The sequence below is a fragment of the Tamandua tetradactyla genome, chromosome 15 (genome assembly GCF_023851605.1).
Source record: "Tamandua tetradactyla isolate mTamTet1 chromosome 15, mTamTet1.pri, whole genome shotgun sequence".
Taxonomy (NCBI): Eukaryota; Metazoa; Chordata; class Mammalia; order Pilosa; family Myrmecophagidae; genus Tamandua; species Tamandua tetradactyla.
The window spans coordinates 39,157,736-39,181,543 of NC_135341.1; the positions used below are offsets into that span (position 1 = coordinate 39,157,736).

The following is a 23,808-nucleotide window of genomic DNA, read 5'->3' on the forward strand; positions in this document are numbered from 1 at the left end:
GCCTGGGAGTCATATGCCACGTAGAGAGGGTGGAGGGCAGTGAGTTTGCTTGTCATGTTGACTGAGAGAGAGAGGCCATATCTGAGCAAAAAAAGAGGTTCTCTTGTGGTGACTCTTAGGCCTAATTTTAAGTAGGCTTAGCCTGTTCTTTGTAGGGTTAGGTTTCATATGAACCAACCCCAAGATTGAGGGCTCTGCTTATTGCTTTGGTTGTCCCCACTGCTTGTGAGAATATAAGGAATTCTCCATATAGGGAAGTTGAATTTTCCTCCTTTCTCACCATTCCCCCAAGGGGACTTTGCAAATACTTTATCTATTTATTAATTCATTTATTAAACGTATCCATATACAAACACGAACATTCTTACCATATGATTATTGCATTCTTTTTTTATTTTTCTTTTTAATTAACTTTTTAATTAAAAAAACAAACATTCTTAACTTATGATCATTCCATTCTACATATATAATCAGTAATTCACAATACCATCACATAGTTGCATATTCATATCATGATCATTTCTTAGAACATTTGCACCAATTCAGAAACAGAAATAAAAAGACAGCAGAGAAAAATTCATACAAACCATACCCCTTAACCCTCTCTTTCATTGTCACTAGCATTTCAATCTTAATTTATTTTAACATTTGTTCCTCCTATTGTTCATTTTTATTCCATATGTTTTACTTGTCTGTTGATAAGGCAGATAAAAGCATCAGACACAAGATTTGCACAGTCACACAGTCAGATTGTGAAAGCTACATCACTATACAAGCGTCTTCAAGAAACATGGCTACTGGAACACAGCTCTACATTTTCAGGCAGTTCCCTCCAGCCTCACAAGGTGATATCTATTTAATGCATATGAATAACCTCCAGGATAACTTCTCAACTCTGTTTGAAATCTTTGAGCCTTTGACACTTTATTTTGTCTCGTTTCACTCTTCCCCCTGTTGTCAGGAAGATCCACACCCCTGGGAGTCATGTCCCACATAGACAGGGGGAGGGCAGTGAGTTTGCTTCTTGTGTTGGCTGGAGAGAGAGGCCACATCTGAACAACAAAAGAGGTTCTATTATTTATTTACTTATTTAATTTTTTAAATTAATTTTTAAATTAAAAAAATATGACAACAGATATTCTTAACATATGATCATTCCATTCTGCTTATATAATCAGTAATTCACGATATCACATAGTTGCATATTCATCATCATTTCTTAGAACATTTGTATCAATTGAGAAAAAGAAATAAAAAGACAATTGTTTTATATGTCCATATGTTTTATATGTCTGTCAATGAGGTAGATAAAAAGAGCATCAGACACAAGGTTTTTTTTTAATTAAAATTAAAAAAAAATTTTTATTAATAAAACCAATCGACATACAATATGAACATTCTTTTCTTTTTCATCACAGTTGTATATTCATCATGATCATTTCTTAGAACATTTGCATCAATTCAGAAAAAGAAGTAAAAAGAAAACAAAAAAAAATTCATGCATAACAATTCGTTTTAAGTATGCTTGACCTATCCTTTGTGGGGTTAAGTTTCATATGAACAAACCGAGATTGGGGGCTCAGCCTATTGCTTGGTTCTCCCCAATGCTTGTGAGTATATCAAGAATTCAACTTGGGAAAATTGAGTTTTCCCCCTTTCTCACCATTGCCTGAAGGGAACTTTGCAAATACTTTTTTATTCACTGTTCAAATCACTCTGGGATTTATGGGGGCAGTCCTCTGGACAAACCAACAAAATCTCATGCCCTACTCAAGGTTCCATGTACTTACGGTGTTCAGTTAAGCTGTCTACATAAGTAATATTAGGAAATGCACTAATCAAAATATAAATTTTGTACCAAATAAACATTTTTTCCTTTAGTCTCAAACATAAGTTAAAATTTTAAAATATTAATTACCATCTATTTTCAACACCCTGCAGTAATGCCATTCCTTTGTTCTTCCTCATGCAAAGGATCATTCCATTCTTGATATATAATAAGTAACTCACAGTATCATCACATAGTTGTATATTCATCATCATGATAATTTCTTAGAACATTTGCATCCATTCACAAAAAGAAATAAAAAGAAAACAGAAAAAAATTCATACATATCATACCCCTTACCCTCCCTTTCATTGATCACCAGCATTTCAATCTACTAAATTTATTTTAACATTTGTTCCCCTTATTATTTATTTAGTTTTAATCCATATGTTTTATATGTCTGTCGATGAGGTGGATAAAAGGAGTATCAGACACAAGGTTTTTTTTTAAATTAATTTTTAAAAAATTTTTATTAATAAAACCAATCAACATACAATATGAACATTCTTTTCTTTTTCATCACAGTTGTATATTCATCATGATCATTTCTTAGAACATTTGCATCAATTCAGAAAAAGAAGTAAAAAGAAAACAAAAAAAATTCATGTATAACAAACCCTTACCCCTCCCATTCACTGATCACTAGCATTTCAATCTACTAAATTTATTTTGACATTTGTTCCCCCTATTATTTATTTACTTATTTAATTTTTAAAATTAATTTTTAAATTAAAAAAATGTGACAACAGTTATTCTTAACATATGATCATTCCATTTTGCTTATATAATCAGTAATTCACGATATCACATAGTTGCATATTCATCATCATTTCTTAGAACATTTGCATCAGTTGAGAAAAAGAAATAAAAAGACAACAGAAAAAAGTTCATACATACCATACCCCTTACCCCCCCTTTCTTTTTTTAATTAATTTATTTTTTATTTATGGTACATAACCACATACAAACACAAACATTCTTATCTATATATGTCTGTTAAGTCTAGCTCATTTATTATATTATTCAAATTCTCTGTTTCTTTATTGATCCTCTGTCTAGATGCTCTGTCCATTGAGGAGAGTGGGGAATTGAAGTCCCCAACTATTATGGTAGATGTGTCTATTTCTCTTTTCAGTGTTTGCCTCATGTATTTTGGAGCATTAATATTTATGATTGTTATGTCTTCTTGTTGAATTGTTCCTTTTATTAGTACATAATGTCTTTCTTTGTCTCTTTTAACCGTTTTACATTTGAAGTCTAATTTGTTGGATATTAGTATAGCTAGCTATTCCTGCTCTTTTCTGATTGTTATTTGCATGAAATATCTTTTCCCAACCTTTCACTTTCAACTTATGTTTATCCTTGGGTCTAAGACGTGTTTCCTGTAGACAGCATATATATGGGTCCTGTTTTTTAATCCATTCTGCCAGTCTGTATCTTTTGATTAGGGAGTTTAATCCATTAACTTTTAGTGTTATTACTCTACGGGCAGTACTTTCTTCTACCGTTTTGCCTTTTTGATTTTATATGTCATATCTAATTTTTCTTCTTTTTACCTTTACTGATAGTCTTCATTTCTGTACTCTTCTCCATATCTCTCTCCTGTCTTTTTGTATCTGTTTCTAGTGGTCCCTTTAGTATTTCTTGCAGAGCTGGTCTCTTGGTCACAGATCACTCAGTGAATTTTTGTCTGCAGATGTTTTAATTTCCTCCTCATTTTTGAAGGGCAATTTTGCTGGATATAGAATTCTTGGTTGTCAGTTTTTCTCATTTAGTAATTTAAATATATGATCCCACTGTCTTCTCATCTCCATGGTTTCTGCTGAGAAATCTACGCATAGTCTTATTGGGCTTCCCTTGTATGTGATGGATTGCTTTTCTCTTGCTGTTTTCAAGATTATTTCTTTCTCTTTGACATCTGACATTCTTATTAGTAAGTGTCTTGGAGTACGTATATTTGGATCTATTCTTTTGGGGTATGCTGCACTTCTTGGATCTGTAATTTTAAGTCTTTCATAAGAGTTGGGAAATTTTCAGTGATAATTTCCTCCATTAGTTTTTCTGCTCCTTTTCCCTTCTCTTCTCCTTCTGGGACACCCACAACAAGTATATTCATGCACTTCATGTTGTCATTCAATTCCCTGAGACCCTGCTCATATTTTTCCATTCTTTCCCCTATATTTTCTTTTGCTTGTTGGATTTCAGATGTCTTGTCCTCCAGTTCACTAATCCCATCTATTGCCTCTTGAAATCTGACATTGTAGTTCTTCATGATTTTTTTCATCTCTTCTACCGTGCCTTTCATTCCCATAAGTTCTGTGATTTGTTTTTTTCATATTTTCGATTTCTTCTTTTTGTTCATTCCTTTCCTTCTTTATATCCTCCCTCAATTCATTGATTTGATTTTTGATGAGGTTTTCCATGTCTCTTTGAACATTCTGAATTAATTGTTTCAGCTCCTGTATCTCATTTGAATTGTTGGTTTGTTCCTTTGACTGGGCCATATCTTCAATTTTCCTAATATGATTCATTGTTTTTTGCTGGTGTCTAGGCAATTAATTACCTTAATTAGTTTATTCTGGAGATTGTTTTCACTTTTATTTTTTGTAGGATTTTCTTGCTGGATGACTTGGTTGTCTATCTGTTTTTTGACATTCAGTTCAGCTTACTTTAGTGCTCTAGCTTAGGTTTTGTTTGATAGATCAGAATTTTTCAGTTCTTGTTTTTCTGTTTCTTGCTCTACTTGTATGGTGCCTTCACCCTACCCCTTAGGAGGGTCTGCTGAGGTATTATAGACCCCAGTCAGATTTTCCCAGACCAAACTGGTCTCCTCTCAGGAGGAAAGAGTCACTCGCGTCAGTTTTCCCTGAGGGTGAGACCCAGCAGATTAAAAGGCTTTCCTATGAAGTCTGTGGACATTGCATTTTTTCTATCCTGCCCAGTATGTGGTGCTTATCTCCTTGCATGTCCCACCAGCATAAGGTGATGCAGTACCTTTAACTTCAGCAGACTCTCCCTGCTGGGGCATGGTGGAGACAGAGGAGAGTTGTAGGCTGGCTTTAATTTCTTCACTTTTCCAGACCCTGGGGTCTGAATTCCTTGAGGGAAGTATTCTACTTGAGCTGGGCCCCACACATCTCCTGGGGAAGGCACAGTCTCCAGACAAGCTCTCAGACAAGCTCAATTTTGCCTATGCCTGGGGTGGTGGAGCCTGAAAAGACTTTCAGCTTAGTATTCAAAGAGTAATCAATCTTTAGAAACACCGCCACAAAAGAGAAAAGGAAAAATCCTATTCAGGGCAGGACCCCTGTTCCTCGGGTTTGCCAATCAAGAGCTTAAGTTGGTACGTTGCTCTGTGCATCTCTAGGTCCTATGTGCCCCCTCCTTTCCTGCAGTGCCCAGACTTTTTCAGATCCAAAAAAAATCTGTTTTTTTTTTTTTCTTTTTCTTTTTCTTTCAGCCCTGCCCCCTCTGCACCGGGCAAAACCCAGCAACCTCTGCTTTTACGGGAGGTTCAGCTGAGCTGGGGGCCTATTTTTAGTGGTCAGAATTTGTTAATTAATTCCACAATTGGAGTTTTGTTGCACTCAGCCCCTGCAACTAGTAAAGTTTCTTTCCTTTCCCATCTGGGAAGCAACCTGTGGGGGAAGGGTGCTGGCTGCCACGGCTTGGGGGATTTGCAGTTCTGGTGGGGCTCACAGCCAGTCCAGCTGGTCCAGACTGGGGTATGCTGTGTGTCTGGTCACTGATGTGTTCTGTACTGTTCCTGGCTATTTACTAGCTGCTCTGGAAGGCAAACTAAATCCCACACCTCGCTAAGCTGCCATCTTGGTTTTGTCTCTATTTTTTTTATATATATATGTTTTATTCATCTGTCCATAAGGTAAATAAAAGAAGCATCAGGCACAAGGTTTTCACAATCACACAGTCATGTTGCGAAAGCTATATCATTATACAGTCATCTTCAAGAAACATGGCTACTGGAACACAGCTCTACATTTTCAGGCAGTTTCCTCCAGCCTCTCCATTACACCTTAACTAAAAAGGTGATGTCTGTTTAATGCATGAGAATAACCTCTGGGATAATCTCTCAACTCTGTTTGGAATCTCTCAGCCATTGACACTTTATTTTGTATTTTTTGCTCTTCCCCCTTTTGGTTGAGAAGATTTTCTCAATCCCTTGTGCTGAGTTTCAGTTCATTCTAGGATTTCTGTCCCACATTGCCAGGAAGGACCACATCCCTGGGAGTCCTGTCGCACGTAAAGAAGGGAGGGCAGTGAGTTTGCTTGTCGTGTTGCCTGAGAGAGAGAGGGGTCACATCTGAGCAACAACAGAGATTCTCTTTGGGGTGACTTTTAGACCTAATTTTTAGTAGGCTTAGCCTGTCCTTTGCAGTTTAAAGTTCGTATTAACAGACCTCCAGATTGAGGGCGCCACTTATTGCTTTTGTTGTCCCCACTGCTTGTGTGAATATCAAGAATTCTCCAGTTGGGGAAGTTGACTTTTCCTCCTTTCTCACCATTTTCCCAAGTGGGCTTTGCAAATACTTTTTTATTCACTGTTCAAATCACTCTGGGATTTATTGGAGCATATATAGTAATAACAGAGGCATTCCACACAGAAGAGAGAACAAAAAAATATTTGTGCCCTGTGCTGGATTGAAAGGATGTATGTCCCTTAGAAAAGCCATGTTTTAATCGAAATCCCATTTCATAAAGGCAAAATAATCCCTATTCAATACTGCGTTTGAAACTGTAATCAGATCATCTCCCTGGAGACGTGATTTAATCAAGAGTGGTTGTTAAGCTGAATTAGGTGATGACATGTCTCCATCCATTTGGGTGTGTCTTGATAAGTTTTTGGAGTCCTATAAAAGAGGAAACATTTTGGAGAATGAAGGAGATTCGGAGAGAACAGAGAAAGCTGTAGCACCATGAAGCAGAGTCCACTAGCCAGCAACCATTGGAGATGAAGAAGGAAAATGCCTTCTGGGGAGCTTCATGAAACAGTAAGCCAGGAGAGGAAGCTAGCAGATGAAGCCGTGTTTGCCATATGCCCTTCCTGATGAGAGAAGAACCCTGACTGTGTTCACCATGTGCCTTTCCAGATAAGATAGAAATTGTGACTGTGTTCGCCATGTACCCTCCCACTTGAGAAGGGAGCCCTGAACTTCATCGGCCTTCTTGAACCAAGGTATCTTTCCCTGGATGCCTTTGATTGGACATTTCTATAGAGTTGTTGTAATTGGGACATTTTCTCAGCCTTAGAACTGTAAACTAGCAACTTATTAAACTTCCTTTTTAAAAGCCGTTCTGTTTCTGGTATATGCATTCCGGCAGCTAGCAAACTAGAACATGCCCCAAATAATGTACCTGCAAAATTCATGAGGCATTACTGAAAAAACTGAAGGGAAAAATACCTCTACAGTAATAATTAGGAACTTCCCTACACCCCTCTTATCAGTAACTAGAACATCTACATGGAAGATCAGTAAGGAAACATAGAACTTAATAATATGGTAAATGAACTAGACCTAACAGTCATATACAGAATATTACACCTCAAAATAGGAATATGTACATTCTCCTTAAGTGCACATGGATTATTCCCCAGGATAGATGATAATGGATCACAAAACAAGAAACAAAAAAAATATTTAAAAATTATACGCAGAATCTATGACCATAATGAAATGAAGGTGGAAATCAATAATGGTTGAAGAAGAGCAAAATCCACAAATAAATGGAATTTAAATAATGCTGTGCTGGTTTGAAAGGAAGTATACCCCCTAAGAAAAGCCATGTTTTAATATAAATCCCATTTCATGAAGGTAGAATAATCTCTATTCAATACTGCATGTTTGAAACTGTAATGAGATCATCTCCCTGAATGATGTGATTTAGTTAAGAATGGTTGTTAAACTGGATTAGGGGGTGACATGTCTCCACCCATTTGAGTGGGTCTTGATTGGTTTATTGGAGTCCTATAAAAGAGGAAATATTTTGGAGAATGAGAGATTCAGAGAGAGCAACACTACAAAGCAGAGTCCACCAGGCAGCGACCTTTGGAGATGAAGAAGGAAAACGCCTCCCAGGGAGCTTCATGAAGCCGGAAGCCAGGAGAGAAAGCTAGCAGATGATGCCGTATTCGCCACGTGCCCTTCCAGTTGAGAGAGAAGCCCTGACTGTGTTCGCCATGTGCCTTCTCACTTGAGAGAGAAACCCTGAACTTCATCAGCCTTCTTGAACCAAGGTATCTTTCCCTGGATGCCTTTGATTGGACATTTCTATAGACTTGTTTTAATTGGGACATTTTCTCGACCTTAGAACTGTAAACTAGCAACTCATTAAATTCCCCTTGTTAAAAGCCATTCCATTTCTGGTATATTGCATTCCAGCAGCTAGCAAACTAGAACAATGCACTCAAACAATCACTGGGATAAAGAAAAAAATGCATGGGAAATCAGGAAATATCTTGAGGATATTTGAATGAAGACAAGGATACAACATGTCAAAACTCGTGGGATATAGCAAAGGCAGTGATTAGTGGGAATTATAGCCCTAAATCCTTACTCTAAATGTAAGAAAGCTAAAATCAAGCACTTAAGTAAATCAAGCATGCATGGAGGAACTAGAATAAAAATAGCAAGCTAATAAAGCAAGCAAAGGAAAGAAAAAATAGAACAGAAACATTAAATTGAGAAAAAATAGAATTAACAAAACCTAAAGTTGGTTCTTTGAAAAGATTAAAACAATTGACAAACCCTTAGCTAACTGACAAAGTAAAAAGAGAAGACAAATAAAATAGAAAATTAGAGGAAGAACATTACTACTAGCACCACAGAGATAAAATGGATCACAAGATTATACTATAAAAGCCTCAGTGCCAACAAATTAGGTTATTCCTAGCAATACACAGACAACCTACAGTGACTCTCAAGAAATAGTCTATCTCAACAGACTAATTACAAGTTGTGCTGGTTTGAAAGGCTGTATGTTCCCTAGAAAAGATGTTTTAATCAAAATCCCATTTCGTAAAGGCAGAATAATCCTTATTCAGTACTGTATGTAATTAGATCATCTCCCTGGAGAGGTGATTAAATCAAGAGTGGTTGTTAAGCTGGAGTAGGTGATGACATGTCTCCACCCGTTTGGGTGGGTCTTGATAAGTTTCTGGAGTCCTATAAAAGAGGAAACATTTTGGAGAAAGGAGATTCAGAGAGAGCAGAGCAGAATGACATAGCCATGAGAAGCAGAGAGCCCACAAGCCAGTGACCTTTGGAGATGAATAAGGAAACCGCCTCCGGGGGAGCTTCATGAAACAGGAAGCCAGGAGAGAAAGCAGCAGATGACGGTGCTCACCATGTGCCCCTCCAGCTGAGAGAGAAGCTGTGAGTGTGTTCGCCATGTGCCTTTCCAGATGAGAGAGAAACCCTGAATGTCATCGGCCTTTTTGAATCAAGGTATCTTTCCCTGGATACCTTTGATTGGAGATTTCTATAGACTTGTTTTAATTGGCCATTTTCTCAGTCTTAGAACTGTAAGCTAGCAACTTATTAAATTCCCGCTTTTAGAAGTCATTCTGATTCTTGTATATTATATTCTGGCAGCTAGCAAACTAGAATACAAATCAAGAGATTGAACGAGTCATCACAGTCTCCCAACAAAGATAAGACTTGTACCACATGACTTTACAGGTGAATTCTACAAAACACTCCAAGAAAAATTAATACAAATTCTTAAAATTTTACCCAAAACCAAACAAGAGAGACAACTACAAATCTTATTTATGAGGCCAAAATTTCCCTAATACCAATGCCAGATAAAAGTACTACAAGAAAATTACAGACCAATTTATCTTGTGAATATGGAGGCACAAATCCTCAACAAAATACTTGCAAATCAATCCCAACAGCAAACTAAAAGAATTACACACCATGACCAAGTGGGTTTAGTCCCAGGTGTGCAGGGGTGTTTGGTATAAGAAAATCAAGTAGTGTGATATACCACATTAAAAGAAAATGGAACATCGCTTCTCGGCCTTTTGGCTAAGATCAAGTGTAGTATCTGTTCTTATCAGTTTAATATCTGATACGTCCTCTATCCGAGGATAATATATTAAATGGATTTTTGGAACAGGGAGATGGAATAGGAGCTTGCTCCGTCCACTCCACGCATCGACCTGGTATTGCAGTACTTCCAGGAACGGTGCACTCCTTACTCAATTGTGGTGCCAATAGACAGACTTGCTTTTTCCTTGTTCTTCTCCTTTGCTACTTTTCTTCACCAGACTGGAATGTCTGCAGCTCTCTTTGTGTTTTTCTCTCTGAGCTGTTTATACGGTCGTTTCATCTTCGTCTCTTTCTTTCCTTTCTAAAAAAAAAAAAATAGAAAATGAAACAAACCACCTGGTCATCTCAACTGCTAAAGGCATTGACAAGATACAGATCGATTTCTTGATTAAAAAAAAAAAAACACTTAGGAAACTAGGAACAGAAGGAAATTTTCTCAACATAATAGAGGAAATATATGAAAAATCCACAACTTACATCATACCCAGAGGTGTTAAGACTGAATAGCTTCTCTCTAAGATCTGGAACAAGATAAGGATGCCTCCTGTCATCACTGTTATTCAATAATGTACTGGGGTCTCGTCTCGCGTCCTCCTTACTCTCCTTCTCAGTAGCTGCCAGGCTCACTTCTCAGGCTTTCGTCCTTCTGGAAGCTACCGCTGCTTGGTTGTGATGCTGTGTGGAAGCCGAAGCCGTACCTCATGCAGGCCCCTCCGGCCAGCCAGGCACCTCAGATGAGAGCTGCGCCCAGGCCAGGGCCAGCGCCAGTAGCTCAGCCGCGAGCAGCAGCCCCACCATCTGCAGTTGGCTCACCTGCTGCTGCACCCTGGCAGCCAGGTCTGATGGCCCAGATGGCAACCACTGCAGCTGGCTTGGCTGTGGGCTCTGCTGTTGGGCATACTCTGGGTCATGCCATCGCTGGGGGCCTTGGTGCCGGGAGCAATGCTGAACCCTCAAGTCCTGACATCACTTGCCAGGAACCTCAGGGAGCCCAGCCAGCAAACCAGAAGCAGCAGGAGTATGGCCCTTGCCTCTTTGAGATCAAACAGTTTTTGGAGCGTGCCCAGAACCAGCCTGATGCTAAGCTTTGTGAGGGTTTCAATGAGGTACTGAAGCAGTGCAGAATGGCAAATGGATTAGTGTAATCTGAAGTTGAAAATGAAGAAATGGAAAATCTGATCTAATGACCAAGTTAATTTAGCATAAAACTGTAATTGATAGTGAAAGTATAAAGTGTAAAATCACCAGTTAAATCTCTCTATCAGTAGCTTCTTTGCTTCAGAATCACAAAAGGAGAGGGTGTTCTTATAGAAGAGTTCACTGAGATGGTGTAGAGTTTGGGGTGGGGCAGATGTTTGTGTTGCCTCCTTAAACCAGCTGCTGTAATGTTATTATCTGTGACTAATTAGAATAAAGTGATTTTCTTCCAAAAAAAAAAAACAAAAAAAATAGTAATGTATTGGAAGTTCTGGTCAGATAATTTTGATAAGAAAAATAAATAAAGTCATTCAGATTTTAGAGAAAGAAGTAAAACTTTTGCTATTTGCAGATAACATAATTATGTATATAGGAAGTCAGTTTGGCAGTTCCTCTGGAGCTTAAGTATCAAGGTACCATATGACCCAACAATCCTTCTATTATATGTATATCTAGGTGAATTAAAAACAGGGACTGGAATAGATAATACAAACTGAAGTTCATAAAGACATTATTTATGTCTATCTATTTATGGTATATATTTGTACTATATTTGATTATATACAAACAATGGAATATTATTCAGCTGTGAAAGAAATGGAGTCCTGATACATGTGGCCACATGGATGAACCTTGAGGACATTATGTTCAGTGACATAAGCAAGACACAAAGAACAAATATTAGATCATATCATTGATATGGACTATGTATAATAAGAAAATTCATAGAGTTAGATTCTAGAATATAGGTTTTCAAGGCATAGAATGGGGTTAGAGGATATAGAGTTGGTGCTTAATTTGCACATAATTTCTGTTCAGGTTGATTATAAGGATTTGGAAATGGAAGTGATGGTAGGATATTATTGTGAATGGAATTCTCAGCACTGAATTATATACGTGAATGTGATTCAGTGTGAAATTTTAGATTGTATATATGTTTTTGTAAAGAGAATATAGATTAAAACTAAACATGAGATTGTTTAACACAGTGAACCCTATTATAGAAATGGACTGTAATTAATAGTGCAAGTTTAAGAATGTTCTTCCATTAATCATATTAAGTATGTGATACTAATTAAAGGGGTTAGTGATAAGGTTGTACAGGGAAAACCATACACCTAATATAAATTATGTATACAGATAATATGATTTTAATAATCTTCCCTCAATTGCAACAAAGACAAACTACTGTTTTTTAAATAGTACAACCATGTAAAGTGCTATAACAAATATACCACACCAATGCAAGGCTGGTGGTGGGATGTTATGTGAGAATTCTGCAATGTGTGCCTGATTTTCTTTAAACTCACAATTTCTCTAATAAATTAAAAAAAAAAAAAGGATCAATTGTCCGTAGATGAGAGGGTCTATATCTGAACGCTCTATTTGATTCCCTTAGTCCAGTATATCTATCTTTATGCCAGTACCATGCTGTTTTGACCACTGTAGCTTTGTAATATGCTTTAAAGTCAGGTAGTATGAGACCTCCGACTTTATTTTTTCTTTCTCAGAATATTTTTAGCTAATCGGGGCACCCTGCCCTTCCAGATGTATTTGGTTATTGGTTTTTCTATTTCCAAAAAGTAAGATTTGGGAATTTTAATTGGTATTGCATTGAATCTGTAAATCAATTTAGGTAGAATTGACATCTTAACTATATTTCATCTTCCAGTCCATGAACACAGTATGCCCTTCCATTTATTTAGGTCTTCTGTGATTTCTTCTAGCAATTTCTTATGGCTTTCTTTGTATAGGTCTTTTGTATCCTTAGTTAAATTTATTCCTAAATATTTTATTCTTTTGATTGTGATAGTAAATGGAATTTTTTTCTTGATTTCCACCTCAGATTGTTCATTACTAGTGTGTAGAAGCACTACAGATTTTGATTGTTAATCTTGTAACCTGCCACTTTGCTGTACATTTATTAGCTCTAGTAGTTTTGCTGTGGCTATTTCAGGTTTTCGACATACAGTATCATATCATCTGCAAACAGTGAGAGTTTTACTTCTTCCTTTCCAATTTTGATGCCTTGTATATCTTTTCCTTGTCTAATTGCTCTGGCTAGAACTTCCAACACAATGTTGAATAACAGTGCTGATAGTGGACATCCTTGTCTTATTCTTCATCTCAGGGAAGTTTTCAGTTTTTCCCCATTGAAGATGATGTTAGCTATGGATTTTTCATATATTCTCTTTATCATGTTGAGAAAGTTCCCTTCTATTCCTGTCCTTTGAAGTGTTTTTCTTAAGAAAGAATGTTGAATTTTGTGAAATGCCTTTTCTGCATCAATCGAGATGATCATGTGTTTTTTTCTGCTTTGATTTGTTGATATGGTGTATTACATTAGTTGATTTTCTTATGTTGAACCATCCTTGCATACCTGGTATGGATCCTCTTTGGTCATGGTGTATAATTCTTTTAATGTGCTGCTGGGTTTGATTTGCAAGAATTTTATTGAGGATTTTTGCATCTATATTCATTAGAGAGCTTGGTCTATAATTTTCTTGTAATATCTTTGTCTGGCTTTGATATGAGGTTGATGTTGGCTTCAACATCAACCTAGAATGAATTAGGTAGCCTTCCCTCCTCTTCAATTTTTTTGACGAGTTTGAGCAGGATTGATATTAATTCTTTCTTGGATGTTTGGTAGAATACACCTGTGAAGCCATCTGGTCCTGTACTTTTCTTTTTTGGGAGCTTCTTAATGACTTACTCAGTTTCTTTACTTGTGAGTACTTTGTTGAGCTCATCTATTTCTTCTTGAAGGAGAAGGACCTCTTTGTTATTCTGTGCTTTCTGTGTTTCAGTTGTTCAAATGAGGTATACAGATATGTTGAATTAGATCATGCACTACAAAAAGTTTCAGTTCCAGATCAAACAAACCTTTCTTCCATTGATCTCAAAGAGTATGTGTGGTTCTAAAATATAGAAATTGTCTTCCTTATAGGGGTCCACCAATTTTATTGATTTTCTCAAAGAACCAACTTTTGGTTTTGTTGATTGTTTCTATTGCTTTATTGTTCTCCAGTTTGTTTATTTCTGCTTTAATCTTTATTATTTCTCTCTTTTTTATTTGCTTTGGGGTTAGTTTGCTGTTCTTTCTCTAAATTCTCTGGGTAAGCAGTTAAATCCTCAAGTTTTCCTCATTCTTGTTTTTTAATATAGGCATTTTGTGCAATAAATTTCCCTCTTAGTACCACCTTTGCCATATCATATACATTTTGATATGTTACATTCTCATTATCATTGGTCTCCAGATATTTACTGATTTCATTTGCAATTTCTTCCTTGATCCAGTGATTATTTAAAAGTGTGTTGTTTAATCTCCATGTATTTGTGAAAGATCTGGTTCTTTGGTGATTATTAATTTTAATCTAAATAATTAGATTATTAATCTAATTCCATTGTGATTAGAGAAAGTGCTTTCGATAACTTTGGTTTTATGAAATTTATAAAGATCAGTTCATGTCCCAGCATATGATCTATCATGGAGAATTTTCCATGTGTGCTAGAGAAGAATGTGTGTCTTTGTGTTTTGGAATATAATGATTTATATATGTCTATTAGGTCTAGTTCACTTATCCCATTGTATAGGTTCCCTATTTCCTTGTTGATCCTCTGCGTGGTTCTTGTATCTATAGTGGAGAGTGGTGTATTGAAGTCTCCCACTATCACTGTTGATATGTCTCTAGCTCTCGTCTGTTTTGCCAGTATTTGCCTCATGTACTTTGGACCTCCCTGATTGGGAGATTTATGATTATTTCTTCATGGTGAATTGTCCCTTTTATTAATTTGTAGTGTTCTTCTTTGTCTCTTATGATGTCTTTACATTTAAAGTCTCTTTTGTCTGATATTAGTATAAGTATTCCTGCTTTCTTTTGCTTAGATCTTTTTCCATCCTTTCACTTTCAATCTATTTGTGTCCTTGAGTCTAAGATGTTTCTCTTGTAAACAGTGTATTGAATGATTATGTTTTTAAATCCATTCTGCCAGTCTGTATCTTTTAATTGGGAGTTTAGTCCATTAACATTCAAAGAAATTACTGTAAAAGCAGTTCTTGACTCTATCTTATCCTTTAGTTTTTATTTATCAGATCTATATATTATTTTCCTTCTCTCTCTTTTTATCCTTTAAATTATCGTTATTCCTGTCCTTCAATTCTGTGCTCTCCTCCAGATCTCCCTCTCCTGTCATTTTTTTTTTTCAGCTGTTAGGACTGCCTTTAATATTTCTTGTGGGCAGGTCTGTTGTTAACTAGTTCTTTCAGTCTTTGTCTTTGTAGATTTTAATCTCTCCCTTTGAAGGATAACTTTGGCTGGATAAAGAATTTTTTACTGAGACATTCAGGACCTTAAATATGTATCATGCTACTTACTGCCTTCCTGCTTCCATGATGCCTGTTGAGTAGTCCAAAGTTAGTCTCATTGTTTTTCCTTGTGTGTAGTTGTTCTAGTCTGCCAAAGCTGCCAGAATGCAACACACCAGGAATGGATTGGCTTTTAATAAAAGGGGATTTATTTAGTTAAAACTGTATAGTTCTTCGGAGAAAAGGCAGCTAACTTTCAACTGAGGTTCTTTTTAACACAGGAAGGCACAGGGTGATCTCTGCTAGCCTTCTTTCCAGGCCTCTTGGTTCCAGCAACTTTCCGGGGGTGATACCTTTCTGGATCTCCAGAGGCCGGGCTGAACTGCAAGTGCTGAGATGAGGTATGGTGAACTGCTTGGCCTCTGCTACCTTGAGCTCTCTTATTTAAGCATCTAGCCAATTAAATCAAACATTCATTGCAGCAGGCACGCCTCCTAGTGGGCTGCAGATGTAATCAGCAGCAGATGAGATTCACATGCCATTGTCTCATGTCCACAGCAACAGAACTAGGCACCTTCACTTGGCCAAGTTGACACCTGAACCCAACTACCTCAGTAGTAAATTGCTTTTCTAGTGCTGCTTTCAGGACTTTTTGTTTCTCTTCAGCATTTGACAATTTGATTAGTATGTGTCTCAGAGTAGGCCTATTTGGATTTATTCTATTTGAGTTTGTTGGGCCTCTTTGATTTGCATATTTATGCCTTTTGTAAGGTTGGGAAGTTTTCTGCAGTTATATCTTCAACTAACTTTCCCAGCTCTTGTCTCTTCTGGGACACCAGTGATTCTAATGTTTGCATGCCTTTTGTTGTCTGTTGTTTCCCTCAGAACCAGTTCCATTTTTTCCATCTTTCTTGCCATTTTTATTTTGTATGCTGTATTTTAACTGTTCTGTCTTTTAGTGCATTTATTCTTCCTACTGCTTCTTTGAATCTTCTGTTGTGTATGTCTAATATACTTCTAATTTGGACTACTCTATCATTCATTTCTGTGAGATCTGCCATTTTTCTGTTAATCTTCTGAATTCTTCATTATGCTCCTTTAGTGTCTTCCTAGTATCCTTTATTTCTTTATAAATATCCTTTAATAGTTGTTCCCTATTCTATGTCCCTCTGGAATTTTGATTTGTTTGTTTTGCTGGGCCATTTCTGCTTGAATCTTCATATCCTTTTTGATTTTCTGTTGTGTTTGGGGCATTTGATTCTCTTAATATGGTTATTTTGCAAGTTGGTTTCCTTCATTCATCTAAAGTTTTGTATTTACATGTTTTTGTGCTGAGGGTTTCCTTTTATACTTGGTTTGTCAGTTATTCCTCACCAAATCAAGGTCCAAATCTCATGTAGTAGACACAGTTCAACTTGAGAGTCTATTAGAAGCTACACTGGACATGCACAGGTACTTCAGTGGTAGAATGGCTCCCTACCACGCAGGAGACCCAGGCTCAACTCCCAGCCCATTCACCCAAAAAAAAATTTACAAAGATGATAATAATAAAATAAAAGAAGAGTATAATAAAGACGTGAAAAAACAAGAACAAGAACAAAACATACCTTAAGAGTAGTAGGCCCCAGGGCCACGGTGGCTCAGCAGGCAAGAACGCTTGCCTGCCATGCCCAAGGACCTGGGTTCGATTTCCGGTGCCTGCCCATGTAAAAAAAAAAGAAAAAAGAGGAGTAGGCCCCAGAGTCACCAGGGACACCCTAAAATATATTGGGAGTGAACTCAGACTGGTGTCCCCAAAGGAAGAGACAATTTGAGAAAAAAAATAGTAAAAATAAATGAAGTAAAATAGAATAACAATATAATATATAAAATTAGAAATAAAGTATAAAATACCTGTGCAATATGAATAAAAATTAAAAAAATACTGTTAAAAATATGTAGAAAAGTATATTTTAAAAAAGGAGGCAAAAAAGCAAAAAGAATATTAGGAAAAAAAAGTAAAAAATTAAAAACTTATGCAGATAGGAAGTTAGACTGCCTGCATTTATCCCTTCTTCTCAGCAGGTGGCGATCCCAAGGCACCTCCTCCACTCAGGCACCCCCTTCCCAGACTGTAGCAGTCAGCCTGTGCTTACCACTTCTTGTAAGCAGGAAGTGTTCCTGAGGCTCTTCCTCCTTTAGACCTGGCCCACAGTGGCCATAATGCTGGTCCTTGCTGGTGGGACTGGGGAGCCAACCATCGCCCAAGGGATCAGCTGACCCATGTTGCTTGGCACCTGGCAGGTCCACCAGACACTGCAGCTGTCACTCCTGATAATTGCTCCCCACACCTGGAGGCCCAGCCCCCCATAGTGGACTCTCGGGTCCACCCCTGAGATCCCTGCCAGCACTGTCAGCTACAGACCTACACAGGGAAGTCTCCCCAGCCAGCAGTTGGGGTAGGGTGAAGTAGAGGGACGATCAGTTCCCTCTGATCGCACCTCCCCTCACACTGCAGCTTGTCCCTGATGGGGACCATGGTCAGCCGACCCACCCTGCTCTCCTGCCCGATCTCCCCACCTCTTTTCTTCCCCAAACTCCATAGAGACCCTGTTTGATTACTCACACCCCAGGACCACAGTCCTGATCATTTTCTCCTTGTCCCCTGTCTTGTTCCATGGAGCAGGAGTGACCTCAGTCTACTCGCTCTACCATCTTCCTGGAAGTCCTTCATTCCTTTTTTTTTTTGCATGCTGTATGGCATTATTTTTCCATGTGAGTATCCCTTTATTCCTTTTTAATACTGAATAATATTCCATTGTACGTATATACAACATTTTGTTTATCTATTCATGGGTTGATGGACATTTGGATTACTTCCATCTTGGCAACTGTGAATAATGCCACTGTGAACATTGGTGTACAAATATCTGTTCAAGTCCCTGCTTTCACCCTCCACTAGCAGATGGCTGGGTCATATGGTGACTCTGTTCTTAGTTTTCTGAGAAACCGTCAAACTGTCTTCTATGACAGCTGTTTGATTTTACATTCCCATCAGCAGTGAATGTGTGTTCCTATTTCTCCACATCCTCTCCAACACTTGAAATTTTCTGTTCGTTTTTGTAGTCATTCTAGTGGTGTGAAGTGGTATTGCATTGTAGTTTACTTTTGTGTTTCCCTAATAGCTGTTGATTAAGTATCTTTTCATGTGCTTTTTAGCCATTTGTATAGTCTCTTTGGAGAAATGTCTGTTCAGTTTTTTTTCCATTTTTAAAATAGATTTTTTTGTCTTTTTATTGTTGAGTTGTAGGATTTCTTTATAAATTCTTGATATTAAACTCTTATTGGATATGTGGTTTCCAAGGATTTTCTTTTCTTGTGTAGGTTGTCTTTTCACTTTCATGATGAAGTCTTTTGCGTAAAAGTTTATAATTTTGATGAAGTCCCATTTATCTATTTTTTGTTTTGTTTCTTGTGCTTTGGGTGTGAAGTCTAAGAAACAGCTGCCAACACAAGATCCTGAAGATGCTTCCATACATTCTGTTCTAGGAATTTTATAGTTCTGGTTCTTAAATGTAGGTCATTGATTTGTGTATATGCTGTGATATAGGAGTCTACTTCCATTCTTTTGTGTATGGATATCCAGTTCCCTCAGCACCATTTTTTTTTTTAGCACCATTTTTTGAAGAGATTATTTTTTTCTCAATTTTTGGTAACCTTGGCAGCCTCATCAAAAACCAGTTAGCTAGGGAATGCAAAGGTAGTTCAGTGGTAAAATTCTTGCCTGTCATGCCAGAGACCTGGGTTTGATTCCTGGGCCATGCACTTCCCAAAAAACAAACAAGCAAAGAAAGAAAGAAAAAACAAACAAAAATTCAACAAAGGGTGTTGCAATAACAGGATACTCACATGGAAAATAATGAAATGTGACCCCCGCCGTATAGCATACAGAAAAAAAAATCAATTAGATATAAATTTGGGTCTAGTTCTGAGCTTTTGATTTGATTCCTTTAGTCTGTATATCTATCCTTGTGGTAGTACCATGCTATTTGGACCACTCTAGCTGTGTAATATAGGTATTAAAGTCAGAAAATGTGAGTCTTCCAACTTTGTCAACTTCGTTCTCTTTTTCAAGATGGTTTTGACTATTTGGTACCCCTCACCATTCTAAATAAATTTGATGATTGGCTTTTCCATTCTGTAAAGTAGGCTGTTGGAATTTTGATTGGGATTGCATTGAATCTGTAAGTCATTTTGAGTAGAATTGACAACAGTATGTAGTCTTCCAGTACATGAGCATAGAATGTCCTTCCATTTATTCAGGTCTTCTTTGATTTCTTTTAGCAAAGTTTTGTAGTTTTCTGTGTATGAGTCCTTTACATCCTTGGTTAAATTTGTTCCTAGATATTTAATTTTTGTTGTTGTTGTTGTAAAGGGAAAATTTTTCTTGATTTCCTCTTCAGATTGCTCATTACTAGTGTATAGAAAAACTAATTTATAGAAAAACTACTAATTTATGCATGTTGATTTTGTATCACTACACATTGGCGAATTTGTTTATTATCTCTAATGGTTTAGTTGTAGATCTTCTGGGACTTTCTATGTATAGGATCATTTCATCTGCAAATAGGGGATATTTTACTTCTTCCTTTCCAATATGGGTGCCTTTTATTTCTTTTCCTTGCCTGATTACTCTGCTAGAACAAACAGTAAAGTGGTGAATAATAGTGATAACAGTGTCATCCTTGGCTTGTTACAAATCTTAGAGGGCTTTTAGTCTTTCACACATTGGGTATGTTGTAAGCAGTGGGTTTTTCATATTTTCCCTTTATTATGTTGAGGAAGTTTCCTTTTATTCCTATTTTTCTAAGAGATTTTACTAAGAAAGGATGTTGAATTTTTTTAGAAGCCTTTTCTGCATCAATTGAGATGATCATGTTCCCCCCACCCCTCATTTTGTTCATGTGGTGTATTGCATTAATTCGTTTTCTTATGTTGATCCACTCTTGCATACTGTGCCAGTTTGAAAGGGTTATATACCCTAGAAGAGCCATGTTTTAATCCTGATCCATCTTGTGGAGGCAGCCCTTTTTTAAATCCCTATTCAGTATTGTAGGTTGGAAACTTAATTAGTTTATCTTCACGGAGATGTGACATACCCAATTGTGGGTATTAACTTTTGATTAGAGGGATATGTGACTCCACCCATTCCAGGTGGGGTCTTGATTAGTTTACTGGAATCCTTTCAAAGGAAACATTTTGGCAAAAGCTTGAGAGCAGGAGAGCCATGAGAACTATGAGAGTACACGCAGCCAGAAACTTTTGCAGATGAAGGAAAACACCTGTGGGGGAACTTCATGAAACAAGAGGCCTGGATAGAAAGCTGGCAGACATCCCATGTTCGTCACGTGCCTTTCCAGTTGAGAGAGAAACCCTGAACGTCATTGGCCTTCTTGAACCAAGATATCTTTCCTTAGATGCCTTAGATTGGGCACTTCTGTAACTTTGCTTTAAGTTGGACATTTTCACAGCTTTAGAGCTGCAAACTTGTAACTTAATAAATTCCCCTTTTAAAAGTCATTCTGTTTCTCGTATATCGCATTCTGGCAGCTTGCAAACTAGAACACATGCTAGCATAAATTCGATTTGATCATGGTGTATAAATTCTTTAATATAGTATTGGATTCAATTAGCTTACATTTTGCATTTGAGAATTTGTTCTGTAATTTTTTTTCTTATAATATCTTTATGTGGCCTTGGTATTAGGGTGATGTGGGCTTCATAGAATGAGTTAAGAGTGTGTTCCCTCCCCTTCAATTTTTTGGTTGAGTTTGACCAGAATTAGAGTTAAGTCTTCTTGGAATGTTTGACAGAATTCCCTTGTGAAGCCATCTGGTCCTGGCTTTTCTTTGTTGGGAAGTTTTTGATGACTAATCCAATCTCTTGTAATTGGTCTGTTGAGATATTTTATTTCTTTTAGAGTTAGTGTAGGTTGTTTATGTGTTTCTAGGAATTTGTCTGTTTTGTCTAGGTTTTCTCATTTGGCATACAGTCTAAACTGGCATGTCGTTGTTCATGGTACCTTCTTGTGATTCTTTTTATTTCAGTGGAGTCAGCAATAATATCCCCCTCCATTTCTGATTTTACTTATTTGTATCTTTTCTTTCTTTATCAGTCTACCTGATAGTTTGTCATTTGTACTGATTGTTTCAAAGAACCAACTTTTAGTTTTGTAATGCTCGCTTTGTGCTAATTTGAAACTATCTACCCCAGAAAAGCCATTTTCCTTCTATCCTGATCCAGTCTTATGGGACCAGGCCTGTTTATGGTGGAACTTTTGATTAGATTGTTTCCATGGAGATTGACCCACTGTGTTGCAGTTGTGGCCTTTTGATTAGATTACTTCCACGGAGATGGTGGCACACCAGTTGTGGGTGTGATCTTTTGATTAGATGAAGATGTGACTCTGCCCATTCAAGGTGAGTCTTGATTAGTTTACTGGAGTCCTTTAAAAGGAGAAACATTTTGAGGAAGTTCAGATGCAGATGCTCAGACCCTACACAGACAAGGACATTTGGAGATGCAGGAAGAAAATATCCCTGGGGACGTTTGAAATCAGAAGCTACAAGCAGATGCCAGCTGCATGCCTTCCTAGTGACAGGTGTTCTGGATGCCATCAGCCTTTCTTGGGTCAAGGTATCTTTCTCTGGAAGCCTTAGTTGGGACATTTTTATGGCCTTCAAACTGAGATCTTGTAACTTAATAAATCCCCTTTGTAAAAGCCAGCCCATTTCTGGTATATTGCATTCCAGCATCTTTAGCAAACTACACTCTCTATTGTTTTTTATTCTCTTATTTCATTTACTTTGGCTCTACTCTTTTATTTCCTTCCTTACATTGCTTTGATTTTAGTTTGTTATTCTTTTTCTGGTTCCTCCAGGTGCACAGTTAGACCTTTGATGTTGGTTCTTCCCCCCCTCCCCCAATTCATACTGTATTACATATATTTTTCCTTAGTCTTTACAACAATACTGCAAGAATCCACTTTATACATAAGGAAACTGAGGACAGAGAGAGTTCATGGTGGGGAGAAATACCCAGGTTTCTTTGATTCTAAAATTTGTTTAAGATTCCTCTGTGGTATTACCTTCCCATTATAATCTCCTTAACACAAACGTCTTAAAGCTAAAACTCATTTATCTGTAAAACTGATTTTCAAGTAAGTTCATTTTCATATATATCTAGGTATACCCCATAAAAGTTAATAAAATTTGGAAGATGCTGATCCATGGAGAGAATACAATAAAATAAATTTCAAAAGCAAAAACAAAACTCTGGGCAGAGGTGATTTGAGAGGAAATTGGAATGCTTACCAACTGTCTTGTTTTTGGGGTCATTTGTGCTATATGACACTAAACTAAGTATGAATGAAGGAACAAAAACTGATGGAGATGTGGTCATTAAAGGTAATCTCCTTAAATTCCATCTACAAAAGCATCCATCCATAAAAAGCATGTCAGTATCCAAAAAGGCTTCACCATTTCAGTGTTATTTCTAAGTGATGAGAGGTGGTTGGCAAAGTAACACAAAGAATAACCACATTTCTCAGGTCATGCTAGAGAAGGGACAGAGGCAGGATCAGCTACTGGGGAACATGGAATTCCCTGGGAAAGGAAAAGCAAAACCTGCAAAAATAAAGAGTGTTTTTTTCAGGTCAGCCACAACAGCAAGACAGCCAAGGTGCTTGTAAAGAGAGTAAGGATAGGAAGACAGGCCATCATTTTCTCTTTTATGGCATGTTCATGCTGAAGTCCCAAACCTACTAAAGATATGTTTACAAGTAACAGCAGCAATTGCTATTTGATGGTCCCAGTGTTTTTCCCTGGAGGTCTTACAGTTTTGGTTTTTTGGTGTGGAGGGGTGGGGATAGAGGAGTGCAAACTGTTAGTACCAGAGAAGAGAACTAAGTCATCTAATATGTGTTCTAGATACATAAGTAGAGTATGAATGATGCAGCTTTCTGTATTTAATGAATAAGAGGTTCTACGAACTCTCGGATCCTTGGAGAACATTGTGCTTTCATAGCAGCTTCCTCAACATTAAACACATGTGTAATATGCACAGCAGTCCTTGTATTTGGATTTGCTAGTTCCTGAATTCTCGGAGATACTCTGGAATTGGATAGCAGCATAAGATACTGACCAATGGGCATCACAGATGGGTAAATAGTCTTCATGAAGAGGCTTGCACTTAGCTAGAGATGTTATTCAAGGGCTAGGACTGTCTTACATGGCAGCAGTGGTTACCTTGATCACTCTGATCCCAGCCACAAAGGTCCCTCTGGCCCAGCTCTTTCTGCCTCAGGGCCTTGGCACTTCCTAGTCCTACTTGGAGCCTCTTTCTTCAATCTAGGCATGCCTCCTAAT

General features: G+C 37.4%; 1 protein-coding gene, 1 non-coding gene and 1 pseudogene across 4 annotated transcripts in view; all 3 read left to right on the forward strand.

Moving 5' to 3' along the window:
- Positions 1–23,808, forward strand: part of SCAP (SREBF chaperone) — a 94,575-nt gene that overhangs the window by 6,102 nt on the left and 64,665 nt on the right. The window lies entirely within an intron of this gene.
- On the forward strand, positions 1,920–14,339 carry LOC143657273 (coiled-coil-helix-coiled-coil-helix domain-containing protein 2 pseudogene; annotated as a pseudogene).
- On the forward strand, positions 9,857–10,047 carry LOC143658215 (U2 spliceosomal RNA). The gene has a single exon (XR_013163216.1). It is a non-coding gene; the product is annotated as a U2 spliceosomal RNA (small nuclear RNA).